Genomic DNA, 19,767 nt, shown 5'->3' on the forward strand with positions numbered 1-19,767 from the left:
GCGTTTCGCGCGGCTCCCCCCGTCGGAGGTTCGAGTCCTCCCTTGGGCATGGGTGTGTGTGTTGTTCCTAGCGTAAGTTAGTTAAGTTAGATTAAGTAGCGTGTAAGCCTAGGGACTGATGACCTTAGCAGTTTGGTCCCATAGAACTTACCATGAATTCCACTAGAGTTTCTTGAAGATTGCCGCAACCCTCTCGCCCCGACTAAACGATTCAGTGAACTAAAGTGTCGCTTTTCGTTGCATCTTTTCTGTCTGTTTTACAATTTGCATAAATTTTGTGAGGCAAAGCGACATTGTACGCACTTCAACACTTTGAAATGTCTTGACCACAACGTTATTACTCCAATACGCTTTATGAGTTTCGACAGAATGTCATTATCAGAGGCAAATGCTTAATTCCATTATTATGAGTGTCTGCCCCGATAGCTGAATGGTCAGCGTGATGGACTGCCGTCATAAGGGGACCGGGTTCGATTCCCGGGTGGGTCGGGGATTTTCTCCAGTCAGAGACTGGGTGTTGTGTTCTCTTCATCATCATTTCATCCCCATCCGGCACGAAGATCGCCCAATGCGCCGTCAAATGTAGTAAGACCTGCACCAAGGAGGCCGGACCTGCCCCGTTACGGGCCTCCTTGCCAATGATGCCAAACGCTAATTTCCGTTTTTCCATTACTATGAGTCAGTAGAAACTTATCGAGATGGATACATAGTATCTAGTCAACGTTCCTTCACAACAGGCAAGTGAGAAAACTACAGTGGAAACGAGTGGGGCCTATTGGAATAATAAAATAATGGTCAAGATATTCCAAAGTGTCTTTCCTGTCTCTGCTAATAATCTATCACGGTAAGAATCTCAGTGTGATGAGCAATATTTCAGTATAAGGCGAACAAGTGTTTAGCAAGCCCATTCCCTCGTGGGTTGGGTGAATTGTATCGTAAGACTCTACATGTAACTGTGACCCGTTGTAACCTTGTCTTGTTATCTACCAAATATGAGCTTTCCACTCGGTATTTTTGATAAACATCTGGTACCAGTTAAAATGCTGAGTTCCTGCTCATTATTTACCAATCAGCTTCGTTATTATGCAGCTACATTTCTGTTTCTCCTTACCGTAGCTGTCGCGCAAGTGGAGCAAGGAGATGGAAAAGCCTAATGAATGTAAAAGCTGCCGCAATGCCAGGAGAATTTTGTAACACCCGCGCCAACGGGCCGGTCGTAGCGAGCGCGTGTGCGCCTGTGAACGTAATGCGCGCCGCAGATTGCGTGATATTCAGTCGTGGAGTAAGCGACGGCGAGATACCTGGAAATGCAAATCAGGTTTCTGCTGCGAGCCATCGATTACGCGGACGAAAGTGGTCCGCAAGAGGTAGACGCTCCATCCAGCCAGGACGGAGCTAATACGTTCCGTGTGAATTACTCTGCGGAGAGTTAACTGCAGACTGCGATTTGCGTAACCCACCGCGAGGGGAACCGCTGGAAATTTCGATCTCCTAGTCGGACGCAGTCGCGCGGCGTATCGACAAAAGCACCCGGCGCGATAAATCGAGGTTTAATGGCGAGTGTTGCCTAATGCGTGGTTCCGGCGACGTTTGCATGTATAATGCGATCTTAATTGTTCACGACGCCATTTTTGGGCGAGTTAATTTGTGTCTAGTCTAATTAATTCGGCCAGGGCAAATGGAATCGCAGCCGATTCTGAATGGGTATTTGATATGCGCAAGATAAGCGTTGCAGATGGACGCAGATTACTGACCTGTGGTCTTTATTCACCACAAGGAGCTCTCCGCCATAGCACGGGTAGAAACTCTACAAACAGATATTTCAGCACGTAAAGACATATTTTATGGTTATTTAGTAAAACGATAGTAAGCTATAATATCTACCAAAACCAAGTGGTGGTAAAATTAGTGTTAGATCGAGGTAGACAATTCATGCTAAAGGACGTGCAAGACTGAACTGCAACTTTTCAGTCCTGTAGTTGAACTATTACGTCTTAGAATGGAAGTGAAACAAAAATGTTCGGATAAGGATTAAAAGTTTAGATGAAACAGACACCTGTGCTTATGTTCACAGACAACGTCACCCTTCTGGTCGAATGCACGGAATACCTTCAAAAACTGTTAAAATGACGAGACTAAATACAAATGTAAAACCCTCTGGTTTCCTGCTAGTGAGTTCGTCGCTCTGACATTTCGATGAACACTCCACGCTGAAAATCTGAGAGCTTTATATTATTTCAAATCACTGAGGAGGCAACAAGATGAGACTTAGTACAGTTTATGACTTCAGGATAAACAAGCAAAGACAAAAGAAGATAAAGAGAGATGGGAACAAGAAGAACGATTAGCTTATTATCAAAACTGGGAACGGCGTAGTACTGGAAGAAGAGAAATACTTCTCTGACCTTGAAAGTAAAGATTTTCGAAGCACCCAACGTACTATCGAGAGATAAGAAAAAAATGGTTCAAACGGCTCTGAGCACTATGGGACTCAACTGCTGTGGTCATAAGTCCCCTAGAACTTAGAACTACTTAAACCTAACTAACCTAAGGACATCACACACATCCATGCCCGAGGCAGGATTCGAACCTGCGGCCGTAGCGGTCGTGCGGTTCCAGACTGTAGCGCCTTTAACCGCTCGGCCACTCCGGCCGGCAGAGATAAGAAAGTGTAAGCCTCTATGTTTTTCTTCTACACTATATTCACTAGTGTTCTGTGCGATAATATCCATGAAAATACGTAAATAATGTATTTGATGAGTCGAAGAGACAGTGGAAATATAAGTGATACACATTTGACTGCTCAACTTTCAGACATTTACGTCGAGATCAGAAATGTACTTTGTCACCGCTTTATTATTCGAAGTTTAGTTCAGAATGCAGCAAGAGCAAGTGTGTAAAGAATTTGTGTGTTTCAACGTTGGCTACACCACAACTCACGAACGGCTTATGACTTTCCTGTTGATACTGGACTGGTTTCTCCCCATGCATATCATTTCCATGTTGGTTTAAGGCCGATACGCGACAGGTATAATGCTAGTCGCCTTACTTTCTAATTTGCAGAAGACCGTATTTTGGTTTCCCTCCCATTTCTCAGCTGCCACGGCTGGATTTCTTAATTGTCCTTCGCGACTGGCCTCACTCCGTATTTTAAAAGCCAAAGCCTCGTTTTTATTTGGTTCAGTTTACTGCATTCGGTAGAACAGGTGTCGATTAGCAGATGCTGTAAATCTATGCCGGCCGCGGTGGTCTAGCGGTTCTAGGCGCTCAGTCCGGAACCGCGGGACTGCTACGGTCGCAGGTTCGAATCCTGCCTCGGGCATGGATGTGTGTGATGTCCTTAGGTTAGTTAGGTTTAAGCAGTTCTAAGTTCTAGGGAACTGATGACCACAGATGTTAAGTCCCATAGTGCTCAGAGCCATTTGAACCATTTTTTTTGTTGTAAATCTATGCACCGTTATCATTTTATCTGTTTGTGAGCAGCAGAAGAATGGCAAGTCAAATCATTCACTTTTTGACGGAAAATATTGCAGGAGTTGCAACATATTCTTCCTGTAAGAGCTCATTTCTGCGGATATATACGCTAAAACAAGAAAATCGGTTTTAAAATAAAGCTGGCGTTGCGAATGACCTCCAACGATACTTGTTGGCGAGTCGTAACTCTTGACGTACGAAGAAGAAAGATATGTTTGCTCTCTATGTACAGTGTATTGAAATAGGTCATACGTCATTCCCAAAAGGATTTGGTTTAAGCTAACACTAACAGCAGAAGTGTAAGCAATAAACTGCTACCAACGCTATTTTATACTTTAAATCTTAAGAGAGTAATGGCATAGTGATATAAAATTATCTCAGCAATTAGGTAGGAGGATAGCCTATGTTTGCTCCTGTCTGTTTGATTGCGTTTAGTTCCATTTGCAAAATGTCTTCAATCGTGAGGATGGATATTAGGCCATATATCATTGAATGAATGGAGGTGGACTCCATAATGCACAAAGAGGAGAAACAACAGGTGTAATCTCTCCTTGTGCAGTGTAGGAGCAGACGATATGCTGTAGATGAAAACATATGTAAGTGAAAATATTATCTCTCGAAGATGGGAATGGTAACCCGAAACTGGTTATGGCACTAAAATAAAACATTTAAAGAGAATATGTGGCTGGTTGCGTCATTCAGCAACTATCATAAACGGCCTCGAAGTTCACAAGATCTAACATGGATAAAATAACAATTAGAAATATCCTTCAGCTTTCTACTACAGATGATGCAAATGGGCTAATAACAGTTTGCTCAGAGACTTACAAGCAATCATTCTCCGTATGACCCATACGGCTACGGACGAAGAAACCTTAATATGTGGTAGCATAGATAGTAACCTTTGTCGCGCACTTCATCTGTTCGCGGAGTATAGCAGTAGATGTAGAAAGAAACGCCGGGAGATGCACTGCACTTCAGTTGTTTAGTGGGTCACTAGGAGGGATTCAACAGTTTTCAGAAAATACAACGCGGGCCTGCAGTAAATAACTACCATGCGCAGGGATAATGATCTTCTCGACAGTTGACAAACTGAACATCAAAGACGCTCCGTGCCATGTTGTTCTCGGCGACATTTTGCAAGTGTCCATCTGGAAGACTTAAATGAGAACTGCGCTGCACTGGCAGAGTGGTCGGGTAGCCTTCCGCGGCTAGCAGGACTGGTGGCGTCCTGGCCGCTATCTGATGGCATCCAGACGTCTTGTTCCCTGCCTTTGAGGACCTACGCCGCTGCACAATCCGCAGTGCACTGCTCGCCGGGTTGCCGCACCGCTAGGCGCTGGTATGGCCGCGCCAGCTGAGGGCGCGGGAGCGTGAAAACTAACGCCGAGTTTTGTGGCGTCACATTGTGGAACTGACGATCAGAATTACTTCCGCGCGTGACAGACGCTCTATGTCCTGTTGTTTTTCGGATTTCGGCAACGTGAACTAACAAGATGCAAGATCGCGCCCTGCGTCTCAGATTGATCCGGTCGGGTGTCATATTGGAATACAGCGCACCAATTGCCATGTTTGGTTGTTTTTCTAATAGAAACTTCGAACTAGAGAACTATGGTGTTTCAAGGTTCTTACACAATAAATAAATATAAGAGTTTCAAAGTGCGCGAAGTCCACTTTCGATCGTAAATTAATTTGAAGCGGATTTCTACTCTAGAAGATACACTGCATTGAGCTACAATGATTTTTCATTCAAAACGCAGTTTTTAAGCGCTTAAATCAAATGAAAAGTTTGGCCTTTGGTTCGAAACATATGTCCAGCAGCAAATTGGGTTCAAATCGGGATAGATAATTTTTTCTCAGCTTGTAATGTAAGTATTACCTAAAATACAACAATGTTTCCTTTGTACACTGTTTATTGTTGTGGCTAACTAATCGTCCTGTGCAATAGGATTGTTGTCTACCGTTGTGTTTATGCGTGAGCTTGCAATCCGTGTGACATATGACGGGGGAAAAGGGGAATGCCAAAGAACAAAGCGTGACTGAATTCGTCTCGAATTTGAAGGCAAGAGAAAGTCATTTCAGCAGACAAAAAAGTAAGAAGTTGCATCTTTCTTCAGGATTAAATATCACAAAGCTCCTAGCTGTCTACAACGAGAGCGTTCCCGACCATTTAAAGGTAAAAAAGTGCTTTTGCAATAATATTTATCCTTAAACTTTCAAACTGAGGGTTGGTGATCCTGCAGTAAATGTCTGTGGTATTTGCTTTAGAATGAAACACGCAATGAAATTTACTAAAGAGTTTGTCAAAAGACAAAGAGTTCGAGCAGAGCTTGCTGCTTATAAAAGGATAACAAAATAGTTTTACAAAATTATGGAACATAAATTGCCCAACAGTGTCTCTCTGCTTTGATATACAACACGCGCAACCTTTGCCAAAACTTTCTATCGGTATGCAAACTATGTGCGGCAGCTGTCATATTATGCTCTCTGCGTTACCGGCATTGAAAACAATTCTCCAGACTTCTCCTGCTGAAGACCAGGCAAGTCGTGCGTCAAATGACGTAGTTTCCTCCTTGACAGATATTCTAAGTAGATATAGATACGAAGAATACACTAAAAGTATAAGATTATATTCCAGTTGCTGTGCTGGGCAGAACAGGAATTCCCATATAGTCTATTCTCCAGGGTCAGCGCAAGTAGTAGCCTAATATTTCCAGTGCGTGGTTATTCATACTCGCAAGCAGATCGCATTTTTCGGTAAAAGTCTTCCGAAACATGCACAAATATTAACTCCTCAACAATAGCATAGTATTTATCAGAAAATGGGGGATGTTCGAAGACTAAGAATAGACTGAAATACTTTAAACTTTAAGGACCTCTGCAAGTATCTGAAGAAGCCAGGTGGGATAAGAGAAATGAAACGAATAAAACTGAAAATGAACAGGCCGGCCAGAGTGGCCGAGCGGTTATAGGCGCTACAGTCTGGAACCGCGCGACCACTACGGTCGCAGGTTCGAATCCTGCTTCGGGCATGGATGTGTGTGATGTCCTTAGGTTAGATGGGTTAAAGTAGTTCTAAGCTCTAGAGGACTGATGACCTCAGAAGTTAAGTCCCATAGTGCTCAGAGCCATTTGAACCATTTCTTTGAAAATGAACAGAAGTGGAAAGAAAAGTACGTTATGTATCTAATGGAGTCTTCATACAAAGAGATGTAGCAACTGATCACATATCTCACCAAAATGTTTTCAGTTTGATCATAAAATCGGAAAAAAGAACTTAGTTAACCTTCTGAAAAAGCGGTTTAGTGACAGCTGGAATGAAGATGAAAGTATGTCCAACTTTTAAGAGAGACTATTTGGCAAACAATGTAGAAATGCAAGTTGAAGATGAGGAATGTAATTTCTTGGAGGAGGAATCTGGTTGCCAAATATTTTGAAGACGATTACAAAGAATTCTCCTGACAAAACAATATGTGTAATTATATTAAGAGGTTGAATGACAATTTTGGTTGTAGAATAAAAGGAAATTTCTTGTAGAAACAGTGTTTTACCATTAAACCGAAATGATTAATTCTGAATGTATCGTTTACACAGCATTTGGATACGTCTTCTTGTTTATTTGCTTCATTTATTATTGCTCGAAATTTAAGGATTAGGTTCTTGAAATTTGCTTATGAAAATTTTGATCAAACTCTAAATGTCCCTATGTTTGGTGCACAATAAAATAAATCCACATATGACTAACAGCTGTGCCTTTAAATGAAGTCAGACATTTCCTACTTATCCCATAGTTTAATATTTAGGACCATTAATAACGTATCATAATCAAATCATAAATTCTTATAAAACCTTACTCGCACATTAGTTTTTGATCTCTCTTGTAAATTTTCATTGTGGACTTGGCGCGTTTTGAAAAGTTACTCCTTTACATAAAGAACGCTTCGTTTTTGATACGATTGTCATGATACAATGTAGGGAAATGGTACGTCGGTTGCTATAAGTGCTTCCATATCTATGTTGCTCAAACCCAAACCATGGAAACGTAACCATTCACCCAATGACATCTGACAACTGATTTCATAAAAATGAAATCTTTGATTGAGATTAACTTGGTAGTAATGCGGAAAAACGAGTTAGAAATATAAACTATGATGATCGTTGAGCTTAGTGTAGCTTAGCGCATACCACATTTGTTAGTGTACTGTTTTCCTAAGCTGGCAATCTGTATTCGGAACCCCTCCGAAGCATTTTTAACTCTTTACAAGTTTTCTAAGCTTTGTTTGATCAAATGTGATATCAGTGTAATTTAGTTTAGGACTAAATAGAATATTTTTGAAGATGAATTTTGTACGTGCTAAGCGTCTCAGGATCCGTAGATTCCTCCATAGTTTTTGTGCATCTCCGAGAATCAGTATCAGAGTTAACTCAACTATTAGTTAACAAAGTATTAGTTAACGCAACTATTCCATCTGCGTCCATTTTCGAAAGCAGGAGCTATGTGCTGTGCACGCCAGATGTAGCCGACAACTACCACTAGTTAGCGTCGCGGTCGTGGATCACCTTTCGGGTATCTCCCGTTTCTGAGTTCTCACCAAAATCGATGGAATCCACAGTCGCGTCCATGTCCATGCTAGCAATAACATCCCATCCGAGGAAGACTTTAGACACTTCCAGACTTTCACCGCTTTGTGGCATCGACGGGTGTGCTTGTGTCGCGACTTGCATTTCGCCTGTCAAACCGCTCGCGGCAGCTGTGACAGTGTGTACTGGATATGGGTGAAATGTATAAACTTATTGACAATGCTTTTTGATGTTAGAGTGAAGTGCTCTTGATATGAGGCGTGAATTTGTCAGTGGATATCCGCATAAATGAGGACATGATTTACAGCTCTATGTTGAGTGTTCTGACATGAGAAGTCTTCGGCAGTAGGATATGTGGCTGCAGCGCTCGTTTAGGTCAATAGCCAGTTTCATATGCGGCACTGACTACTTCCAGAAGTACACTCGCGGAAAAGGTGCTCCTGAATTCATTAACAGTTCCTGTTAAAGGGTGGAGAAAATTTGAACGAAATCGATGGAGGTGCCCTCTCACACACTCCCAGTAGCCTGGCATCTACATCCACATCTACATTTATACTCCGCAAGCCACCCAACGGTGTGTGGCGGAGGGCACTTTACGTGCCACTGTCATTACCTCCCTTTCCTGTTCCAGTCGCGTATGGTTCGCGGGAAGAACGACTGTATGAAAGCCTACGTGCGCGCTGTAATCTCTCTAATTTTATATTCGTGATCTCCACGGGAGGTATAAGTAGGGGGAAGCAATATATTCAATACCTCATCTCGAAACCTGGCGAGCAATCTACACCGCGATGCAGAGCGCCTCTCTTGCAGAGTCTGCCACTTGAGTTTGCTAAACATCTCCGTAAACGCTATCACGCTTACCAAATAACCCTGTGACGAAACGCGACGCTCTTCTTTGGATCTTCTCTATCTCCTCCGTCAACCCGATCTGGTACGGATTCCACACTGATGAGCAATATTCAAGTATAGGTCGAACGAGTGTTTTGTAAGCCACCTCATTTGTTGATGGACTAAATTTTCTAAGGACTCCCCCAATGAATCTCAACCTGGTACCCGCCTTACCAACAATTAATTTTATATGATCATTCCACTTCAAATCGTTCCGCACGCATACTCCCAGATATTTTACAGAAGTAACTGCTACCAGTGTTTGTTCCGTTATCATATAATCATACAATAAAGGATCCTTCTTTCTATGTATTCGCAATACATTACATTCGTCTATGTTAAGGGTCAGTTGCCACTCCCTGCACCAAGTGCCTATCCGCTGCAGATCTTCCTGCATTTCGCTACAATTTTCTAATGCTGCAACTTCTCTGTATACTACAGCATCATCCGCGAAAAGCCGCATGGAACTTCCGACGCTATCTACTAGGTCATTTATATATATTGTGAAAAGCAATGGTCCCATAACACTCCCCTATGGCACGCCAGAGGTTACTTTAACGTCTCTCCATTGATAACAACATGCTGTGTTCTGTTTGCTAAAAACTCTTCAATCCAGCCACACAGCTGGTCTGATATTCCGTAGGCTCTTACTTTGTTTATCAGGTGACAGTGCGGATCTGTATCGAACGCCTTCCGGAAGTCAAGAAAAATAGCATCTACCTGGGAGCCTGTATCTAATATTTTCTGAGTCTCATGAACAAATAAAGCGAGTTGGGTCTCACACGATCGCTGTTTCCGGAATCCATGTTGATTCCTACATAATAGATTCTGGGTTTCCAAAAACGACATGATACTCGAGCAAAAAACATGTTCTAAAATTCTACAAGAGATCGACGTCAGAGATATAGGTCTATAGTTTTGCGCATCTGCTCGACGACCCTTCTTGAAGACTGGGACTACCTGTGCTCTTTTCCAATCATTTGGAACCTTCTGTTCCTCTAGAGACTTGCGGTACATGGCTGTTAGAAGGGGGGCAAGTTCTTTCGCGTACTCTGTGTAGAATCGAATTGGTATCCCGTCAGGTCCAGTGGACTTTCCTCTGTTGAGTGATTCCAGTTGCTTTTCTATTCCTTGGACACTTATTTCGATGTCAGCCATTTTTTCGTTTGTGCGAGGACTTAGAGAAGGAACTGCAGTGCGGTCTTCCTCTGTGAAACAGCTTTGGAAAAAGGTGTTTAGTATTTGAGCTTTACGAGTGTCATCCTCTGTTTCAATGCCATCACCATCCCGGAGTGTCTGTATATGCTGTTTCGAGCCACTTACTGATTTAACGTAAGTCCAGAACTTCCTAGGATTTTCTGTCAAGTCGGTGCATAGAATTTTACTTTCGAATTCACTGAACGCTTCACGCATAGCCCTTCTTACGCTAACTTTGAAATCGTTTAGCTTCTGTTTGTCTGAGAGGTTTTGGCTGCGTTTAAACTTGGAGTGAAGCTCTCTTTGCTTTCGCAGTAGTTTCCTAACTTTGTTGTTGTACCACGGTGGGTTTTTCCCGTCCCTCGCAGTTTTAATCGGCACGTACCTGTCTAAAACGCATTTTACGATTGCCTTGAACTTTTTCCATAAACACTCAACATTGTCAGTGTCGGAACAGAAATTTTCGTTTTGATCTGTTAGGTAGTCTGAAATCTGCCTTCTATTACTCTTGCTAAACAGATAAACCTTCCTCCCTTTTTTATATTCCTATTAACTTCCATATTCAGGGATGCTGCAACGGCCTTATGATCACCGATTCCCTGTTCTGGACATACAGAGTCGAAAAGTTCGGGTCTGTTTGTTATCAGTAGGTCCAAGATGTTATCTCCACGAGTCGGTTCTCTGTTTAATTGCTCGAGGTAATTTTCGGATAGTGCACTCAGTATGATGTCACTCGATGCTCTGTCCCTACCACCCGTCCTAAACATCTGAGTGTCCCAGTCTATATCTGGTAAATTGAAATCTCCACCTAAGACTATAACATGCTGAGAAAATTTATGTGAAATGTGTTCCAAATTTTCTCTCAGTTGTTCTGCCACTAATGCTACTGAGTCGGGAGGTCGGTAAAAGGAGCCAATTATTAACCTAGCTGGGTTGTTGAGTGTAACCTCCACCCATAATAATTCACAGGAACCATCCACTTGTACTTAACTACAGCATAAACTACTACTAACAGCGACGAACACTCCACCACCGGTTGCATGCAATCTATCCTTTCTAAACATCGTCTGTACCTTTGTAAAAATTTCGGCAGAATTTATCTCTGGCTTAAGCCAGCTTCCTGTACCTATAACGATTTCAGCTTCGGTGCTTTCTATCAGCGCTTGAAGTTCCGGTACTTTACCAACGCGCTACGGTCGCAGGTTCGAATCCTGCCTCGGGCATGGATGTTTGTGATGTCCTTAGGTTAGTTAGGTTTAGCTAGTTCTAAGTTCTAGGGGACTAATGACCTCAGCAGTTGAGTCCCATACTGCTCAGAGCCATTTGAGCCATTTTTACCAACGCAGCTTCAACAGTTTACAATTACAATACCGATTGCTGCTTGGTCCCTGCATGTCCTGACTTTGCCCCGCACTCGTTGAGGCTGTTGCCCTTTCTGTACTTGCCCAAGGCCATCTAACCTAAAAAACCGCCAAGCCCACGCCACACAACCCCTGCTACCCGTGTAGCCGCTTGTTGCGTGTAGTGGACTCCTGACCTATCCAGCGGAACCCGAAACCCCGCCACCCTATGGCGCAAGTCGAGGAATCTGCAGCCCACACGGTCGCAGAACCGTCTCAGCCTCTGATTCAGACCCTCCACTCGGCTCTGTACCAAAGGTCCGCAGTCAGTCCTGTCGACGATGCTGCAGATGGTGAGCTCTGCTTTCATCCCGCTAGCGAGACTGGCAGTCTTCACCAAATCAGATAGCCGCCGGAAGCCAGAGAGGATTTCCTCCGATCCATAGCGACACACATCATTGGTGCCGACATGAGCGACCACCTGCAGATGGGTGCACCCTGTACCCTTCATGGCATCCGGAAGGACCCTTTCCACATCTGGAATGACTCCCCCCGGTATGTACACGGAGTGCACACTGGTTTTCTTCCCCTCTCTTGCTGCCATATCCCTAAGGGGCCCCATTACGCGCCTGACGTTGGAGCTCCCAACTACCAGTAAGCCCAACCCCTGCGACCACCCGGATCTTGCAGACTGAGGGGCAACCTCTGGAACAGGACAAGCAGCCATGTCAGGCCGAAGATCAGTATCAGCCTGAGACAGAGCCTGAAACCGGTTCGTCAGACAAACTGGAGAGGCCTTCCGTTCAGCCCTCTGGAATGTCTTTCGCCCCCTGCCACACCTTGAGACGACCTCCCACTCTACCACAGGTGAGGGATCAGCCTCAATGCGGGCAGTATCCCGGGCAACCACAGTCGTAGTCCGATAGGGGGATGCGTGGGACGAGCTGGCCGTCCCCGACAAACCCCCATCTGGACCCCCACAGTGATGCCCATTGGCAACAGCCTCAAGCTGTGTGACCGAAGCCAACACTGCCTGAAGCTGGGAGTGAAGGGATGCCAACTCAGCCTGCATCCGAATACAGCAGTTTCAGTCCCTATCCATGCTAGAAACTGTTGTGCAAAGAACGTCTGAACTAATCTACAGAGAGCGCAAACAAATGGACACAAAATTTAAACGGTTATTAAAATACAGGATTGCCTAGTAAATGCAGTAATGCTGCTACTTGCGCACTGCTGACACACTACTCGGCGGCGGAAGGAGACTACGCGATTTTACACTATTCAGGTACTAAAACGCGATGCTACAACTCTCAAATACTATAATACGCCAGAAATTTATGAATTAAACAATGCAAGTACCAAAAACACGCAAAGGAATTAAGAATTAAACTATGTAACAAATGAGTGAGCTAGGAGTATACGACTTGCTGCTGCAGCTGCGTATCCAACGGCGGCAGGGAGCGCACTGACTGTGACCAACCGACACTGGCCGTTCAAAACAAAAACAGAAGACAGACGACTACGCGAATTTACACTATTCAGGTACTAAAACGCGATGCTACAACTCTCAAATACTGTAATACGCCCGAAATTTATGAATTAAACAATGCAAGTACCAAAAACACGCAAAGAAATTAAGAATTAATCTATGTAACAAATGAGTGAGCTAGGAGTATACGACTTGCTGCTGCAGCTGCTTATCCAACGGCGGCAGGGAGCGAGCACATCGCTTTGGTTCACTCCGAGACGCTTGGACACTTCCCTTGTTGAGAGTCCTGCTTCCTGGTGGAATGACTGGAACTGATCGGCTGTCGGACCCCTTCCGATTAATACCGCATTTAACCACTGACGAATCTTTCAAGGTATTTGATTATAACGAATCGCCGGCCAGAGTGACCGAGCGATTCTAGGCGCTACAGTCTGGAACCACGCGACCGCTACGGTCGCAGGTTCGAATCCTGCCTCGGTCATGGATGTGTGTGATGTCCTTAGGTTAGTTAGTCTTAAGTATTTCTAAGTTCTAGGGGACTGATGACCTTAGAAGTTAAGTCCCATAGTGCTCAGAGCCGTTTGAACCATTTTTATAACGAATCGTAAACAAAAGTATACCGATACTGTAGCACTTACCCATACTGTAGCATTTACAAATAAAGTATCGAACATTTGTTCCAAGCTATACAGGGTGCAAAGGGTATAAGTACAGATATTTCTGTTGGTGACTGAGGGCGATGTACTGAACAACATCACAGCCAAGTTTAAATCATTTTTCAGACTATTAATTATAGCTGTTAAAAGTGGCATGTTTTCAGATTGGGTGTTACCTGCACGTACGCGTGGCACAAGCAGGCCATTATTACTTACTTTCCCCTGGGCCGTAGGTCAGGTGTTGAAGTGTGGACTCGTAAACTCAAAACAGTTAGTCTATAATGACAGGTGTTGTCCACTTGGAGCTGCAGTTATCGACCGAGCAGAAAATATATAGTCGTAAAATTTGCGACGTGGTTGTGGAACGACCGTTCGAAGCAGAGAAAGAGCAACCATCACACTGATGTGCTTAACATTAGGCACCACATAACAGTGTCTTCACTTATACCCGTTACACCCCTTATGTTCGATATAGCTGATCGTAGTCATTGTATTTCTGAACCGCAGCGAAGTCCTTATAGAAAACACCTTTGCCGCCATGCCCTTCCAATTTTTCCGTATGATTGGTAGAACATGCAAACACGTTGTTCGAACAATTATCCTGCAAAGATTTATTCACGCATTTAACCACTGACGAATCTTTCAAGGTATTTGATTATAGCGAATCGCCGGCCAGAGTGGCCGAGCGATTCTAGGCGCTACAGTCTGGAACCGGGCGACCGCTACGGTCGCAGGTTCGAATCCTGCCTCGGGCATGGATGTGTGTGATGTCCTTAGGTTAGTTAGTTTTAAGTAGTTCTAAGTCCTAGGGGACTGATGACCTTAGAAGTTAAGTCCCATAGTGCTCAGAGCCGTTTGAACTATTTTTATAACGAATCGTAAACAAAAGTATACGTTTATAGATATGTATAAATCGTTGGGGCCTTGAAACGACACGTAAATTACAATACAAGAACCATCAATACAGAAATTTCTGCTTAGAAAGCTATATTAAAATATGGTTTACTAAAAAAATTGAGGAACATTATAGTGACAAAACGATTGCAAACAAAAAATTACGATCTTTAAACAGTTGTAGAAAACTATGTTACACTATGTGATCAAAACTACCCGGACCCTGGCCGAAACTGTCTTACAAGTTAGTAGCACTCTATCGGTTATGCTGGAATTCAATATTGTGTTGGTCCCCCCTTAGCCGTGATGACAGCTTCCACTCTCGCAGGCATACATTCAGTCGGGTGCTGGAAGGTTTCTTGGGGAATAGCAGCGCATTGCTCACGGAGTGCTGCACTGAGGAGAGGTATCGACGTCAGTCGGTGAAGCCTGGCACGAAGTCGGCGTTCCAAAACATCCCAAATGTGTTCTATAGGATTCAGGTCAGTACTCCGTGTAGCCCAGTCCATTACGGGGATGTTATTGTCGTGTAACCACGCCGCCACAGGCCGTGCATTGTGAACAGGTGCTGAGTCGTGTTGAAAGATACAATCGCCGTCCTCCAATAGCCCTTCAACGGTGGGAAGGAAGAAGGTGCTTGAAACACCAATGTAGACCTGTGTTGGGATAGTGCCACGCAAAAAAACAAGAGGTGCAAGCCCCCTCCATGAAAAACATGACCACACCATAACATCGCCGCCTCCGAATTTTACTGTTGGCACTACAAACGCTGGCACGTGACGTTCACCGTGTATTGGCCATACCCACACCCTGCCATCGGATCGCCACATTGTGTTCCATGATTCGTCGCTAAACACAACGTTTTTCCACTGTCCAGTCGTCCAGTTTTTCCGCTCCTTACACCAGGCGTTGTTTGTTATTTACCGGCGTGATGTGTGGCTTATGAGCAGTCGCTCAAGCATGAAATCCAAGTTTTCTCACCACCCGCCTAACTGTCATAGTGCTTGCAGTGGGTCAAGATGCAGTTTGGAATTCCTGTGTGATCGTCTGGATAGATGTGTCCCTATTACACATTACGACAGTCTTCAACTGTCGGCGGTCTCTGTCACTCAACAGGTGAGGTCGGCCTGTACGCTTTTGTGCTGTACGTTTCAGTTCATGTTTCCACTTCATTATTACATCGGAAGCAGTGGACCTAAGGATGTTTAGGGGTGTGGAAATCTCGCATACACACGTATGACACAAGTGACACCCTATCGCCTGACCACCTTCGAAGTCCGTGAGTTCCGCAGAGCGCCCCATTCTGGTCTCTCGCGATGTTAAATGACTATTGAGGTCGCTGATACGGAGTAACTGGCAATAGGTGACATCACAATGCGCCTAATATGAAAAACGTATGTTTTGGGTGTGTCTGGATACTTTTTATAACATAGAGTAAACTCTGCAATACTACCTTCAGAAACGGATTGAACCTTGGTTAATCTACATATAATGTATTTTAGAGTGTATTGGCAGATAGCTGGTTTCGGGAGACATTGACGCGTGTGGAGGATGGATTTCCTCCCAATATTGTTTCTGTCACATTTACAGAGGATTTAACTCAGGCGACAAAAATTCCTCGATCGGTCATACCCCTTGGCTGAAAGTCATACCATCTGAACGGTTTCGTTTACCTTAATATGCATCCAGACTCCTTCATATTTGTCTTTTGTACCAACTGGTCTCTTGTGAAAGTAGTGTAGGGCAGTACTTGCGTTCCGGAAGACAGCTGCGGGTTGTTTGACATTCTGTCACCACATCACTCCGTCCCAACGGCGGCGATTTCTCCCGGCGTCATGACTCATAGTCGTCTGCAAAAGCGTCGGGGAATAAGACAAAAAAACCAGCTTCTAGTGTAAAAAATCTACTGGGATGATCCAAGAATACCAAGGTAAAAAGTAAGAATCAAAATTATAACTTGGTATCATGACTTTTAAGCACCAGGAAAAGATGAAGAATAATTAATTTTCTTCATTTTTCACACGCCGTACCACAAATGTATTTCATACGAGAGTAATGAACGTGGCATAGCCGTTAGCATTGATTTGTACGAACTTCACGTACAGTGAACCTTATTTATTCCACCTCTTTTCTCTATTGAACTAATAGACCCGTGTTGAGTGGCCGAGGGGTTTGAGGCGCCATGTCACGGACTGCGCGGCCTCTCCCGCCGGAGGTTCGAGTCCTCCCTCGATCATGAGATGTGTGTTGTTCGTAGCATAAGTTAGTTTAAATAGTGTGTAAATCTAGGGACCTATGACCTCAGCAGTTTGCTACCATAGGAATCCACACACATTTTAACATTTTCTCAACTAATAGAGGTGATAACTGGCGTTTGTGTGCTTTATCATAGACATGTGAATGGTAAAAATCAAATTTATCGTTTATCATCTTATTTAACGTGTATTTTTGAACGTAACTTTGTCAATATTTTCTAGCTTTGTCCAAAAATTATCGGTATTTCAACACGTTTATAATTTTTACCAATGAGGAAACAGCATCAGTACAAGTTTGAAACAGTTCTGCTGTTAACTACAGGCTTTGATGGAACATATTTCCTTGTTGAATACGAGAAATCACGTAATTTTTTCCACATACGTTTTTCTGCAACAGTCGTTTACTTCAGGCTTTATTTTTCCGAATCATTTTTTTAATGAGCTGCAAACATATGTAGTAGTATTAGAAGCAGAAGTGGTAGTATAAGTAGAACAGCCATTTACATACTTACAGGTAGTAATCTTATTGTAACAATCGTTCCGGCATTTTCCTGAAGTACACTCCTGGAAATGGAAAAAAGAACACATTGACACCGGTGTGTCAGACCCACCATACTTGCTCCGGACACTGCGAGAGGGCTGTACAAGCAATGATCACACGCACGGCACAGCGGACACACCAGGAACCGCGGTGTTGGCCGTCGAATGGCGCTAGCTGCGCAGCATTTGTGCACCGCCGCCGTCAGTGTCAGCCAGTTTGCCGTGGCATACGGAGCTCCATCGCAGTCTTTAACACTGGTAGCATGCCGCGACAGCGTGGACGTGAACCGTATGTGCAGTTGACGGACTTTGAGCGAGGGCGTATAGTGGGCATGCGGGAGGCCGGGTGGACGTACCGCCGAATTGCTCAACACGTGGGGCGTGAGGTCTCCACAGTACATCGATGTTGTCGCCAGTGGTCGGCGGAAGGTGCACGTGCCCGTCGACCTGGGACCGGACCGCAGCGACGCACGGATGCACGCCAAGACCGTAGGATCCTACGCAGTGCCGTAGGGGACCGCACCGCCACTTCCCAGCAAATTAGGGACACTGTTGCTCCTGGGGTATCGGCGATGACCATTCGCAACCGTCTCCGTGAAGCTGGGCTACGGTCCCGCACACCGTTAGGCCGTCTTCCGCTCACGCCCCAACATCGTGCAGCCCGCCTCCAGTGGTGTCGCGACAGGCGTGAATGGAGGGACGAATGGAGACGTGTCGTCTTCAGCGATGAGAGTCGCTTCTGCCTTGGTGCCAATGATGGTCGTATGCGTGTTTGGCGCCGTGCGGGTGAGCGCCACAATCAGGACTGCATACGACCGAGGCACACAGGGCCAACACCCGGCATCATGGTGTGGGGAGCGATCTCCTACACTGGCCGTACACCACTGGTGATCGTCGAGGGGACACTGAATAGTGCACGGTACATCCAAACCGTCATTGAACCCATCGTTCTACCATTCCTAGACCGGCAAGGGAACTTGCTGTTCCAACAGGACAATGCACGTCCGCATGTATCCCGTGCCACCCAACGTGCTCTAGAAGGTGTAAGTCAACTACCCTGGCCAGCAAGATCTCCGGATCTGTGCCCCATTGAGCATGTTTGGGACTGGATGAAGCGTCGTCTCACGCGGTCTGCACGTCCAGCACGAACGCTGGTCCAACTGAGGCGCCAGGTGGAAACGGCATGGCAAGCCGTTCCACAGGACTACATCCAGCATCTCTACGATCGTCTCCATGGGAGAATAGCAGCCTGCATTGCTGCGAAAGGTGGATATACACTGTACTAGTGCCGACATTGTGCATGCTCTGTTGCCTGTGTCTATGTGCCTGTGGTTCTGTCAGTGTGATCATGTGATGTATCTGACCCCAGGAATGTGTCAATAAAGTTTCCCCTTCCTGGGACAATGAATTCACGGTGTTCTTATTTCAATTTCCAGGAGTGTAATTTAGGAAAACTACCAAAAAGCTAAATGAGGATGATCCGATCGAAATTGGAGCCTCCATCTTCCCTAACACAAACCCAATCTGCTTATAATAGCGCAACCTCATTCGGTTAGATACAGAACTATTATGTATGTTACTGACATGTATAGTACTCTCATGCAAATAAGTTGTGAATAATGAAAAAGTTAGTGTTAGACTGTACTGTCATTTCTCGGTATCAATGACCGCAAACATTACATACACGTTATTTTGTAATTTAACACTATACACTAACAACTGACGCTTCCCACAATGAAACTGCCGCCTATACTCGAAATAACATGTGAATTATCTTACGTTATTTACAATAGATTACGATTCTCTCATTACAACTTTCACTCAATCATCGATTGAGGCTGGTTAATTGCAGAAGAATACGTGCAACCGGAAGGAAAATCAGGAAAGGGGGTCTAAACTTGTCAATTTAATCTCTGCTATTACGACGTGATTCACAGGATCCGCTCTGCAGGTCAACGACTTACTTTTGCCACGTCATCAGAGAATGTGACATACGAGGCGCATGCCCTACTCTCACAGCAGCGAGCTTTAGCCAACTGCTGCTCGATGAGGGAACAGAAACCGCGGCCCCGCCACGAAGCCACGCGTCGTGCGTGAGTCATGTGGTGCGTGGCGGCGCTTTCGGCCTGCCGTCAGGACACACACGTGCTCCGACTACCCAAGCAGGCGGCCTCTAACCTGTTCTCAGAAGCTCCACCTGGGAATTCTGCAGCGGGAAACCGAACAGCCAAATCATCGGAAAAAATTTACACGACAAAGTGGAGCTGTCTCGGAAACATTGTGTTGACCTCGTTCGCTGCTGAGACTTTTCTTGCGGAATTTTATGGTGGAGAAGGCCCACTCAACTTTAGACCTTCGTATTCCAGTTGCCTTGCTCCTGACAGAGGTTCATCAGAACGACAACGGAACTGATTCAGACGTCTGTGTTGTCTCTTGTGTTCTATCGAGAAGGA

The sequence above is a fragment of the Schistocerca americana genome, chromosome 4 (genome assembly GCF_021461395.2).
Source record: "Schistocerca americana isolate TAMUIC-IGC-003095 chromosome 4, iqSchAmer2.1, whole genome shotgun sequence".
In the NCBI taxonomy this organism is placed as follows: Eukaryota; Metazoa; Arthropoda; class Insecta; order Orthoptera; family Acrididae; genus Schistocerca; species Schistocerca americana.